Source organism: Limulus polyphemus, unplaced genomic scaffold (genome assembly GCF_000517525.1).
Source record: "Limulus polyphemus unplaced genomic scaffold, Limulus_polyphemus-2.1.2 Scaffold1001, whole genome shotgun sequence".
Taxonomy (NCBI): domain Eukaryota; kingdom Metazoa; phylum Arthropoda; class Merostomata; order Xiphosura; family Limulidae; genus Limulus; species Limulus polyphemus.
Window position 1 is genome coordinate 220,730 of NW_013666611.1, and position 1,518 is coordinate 222,247.

Here is a 1,518-nt window from a genome sequence, read left to right on the forward strand (position 1 = left end):
TATATATATATATATATATATATATACCCGCAATGATATAACCGATACTGCGGGTTTTTTATATAAAATTATTTGCATATGGGGGTTGTGTTCGGTATTGTTTCAGTACTGTGAATACTTTCACTCATAACAAATAATAATTAATGATGCTATATGGATGTGGACTGCTCAGTAACATACACTTTTTCATTACTGCACTATAATAATTATTTTACATCTGAGTGATAAAATTATATTCAAATGTGCATATTAACAAGCAGAATCAAATTACACCAGCTAACACGAAAAATAATAATTTACCCAAAACTGCGTGTCATAGAACAAAAAATCCTTACAATTCATATATACGGTTAAATTATGATATAAACCATAATTGTTTTGAAACTTTTCATATAGGCATTTTTTAAATTAGAAATATTTGGTTATAACTGTATAAAAATTGCAATCACAACTGGTGGCATATCTTTTCAATGCCTTCCAATACAATTACATGCAATGTGCAAACACATAAAGCAAAAATTAAACTCTGGAAACTAGGGGCCTTTTAATAGAAAGTGTAGAATACAGAAGAACCCAAGTCTGAGTTATTAAATACACAAGTAACTCTTTTTCTCACATTTTTCTGGATTTAAGCTTAGTAGAGCCAAAATAAATATCTCATGCTACACTGGACCCAAGACTATCCATTCTAAGCAATAGTAATACAGTGGTTAGGCTTAAAATGACGTTGCGAAAAATTATGTGCTTCCTATGTTTGTTTATATACTTCTCAAGCCCGTTAGACTATTACGTAAGTCTAGTTGAAATAAATTACTGTTTCCCTGTCTGAAAAGAAGCTCAATTACTGGTTTTGAATTCTCCAGTTTAACGTTCGTGGTTGTCTCGTATGTTTGGCAAAATCTGTTGAAACTGTTACGTACACAGCCTGAAGGGAAGACATGGAAAACGATGACGTATAAAATCAAGTATGAAGAAAAGCTTGATGTATATCTACAGATAATTGGCATCCTAGGAGGATTAAGTAAGAAAACAAAGTTATGGTCAATTATTTGCAATAGCATAGTTGTATTCCAATTTCTTGTCTCCACAGGCTCTTTTTAATTTTACTTATGATCAGTCGGTCTTCTGGACATGAAAAATTCAAAACTGGAGATGTTCCTTCATTGTATCTATATTTGGCACGTGACTAACAACAAGAGTCTGAAACATTCGCTGCGAAATATCTGGCAACATTTATTATTCATATATGTTTCAGTCAACATTAAATCCATGTTTCACATTTTTAAGTTAATGATAAACAGAAAATAAAATAAAAACCCACGCGAAAGTGCAGGAAACAGTTTACGCTTGGTACTGTTACGACAACGGAAGTCACGTGACACTAGTAACACGTCATGAGCTTCTAGAAAATTCATGTCCCTTCGTGTAAGCCTCGAGTGTTTACTAGATTTTCGGTATTCTTGTATATAAGACCGCCAAGAAGTGACGGCAACAATGTAATTGAATTGCAGACTAGAG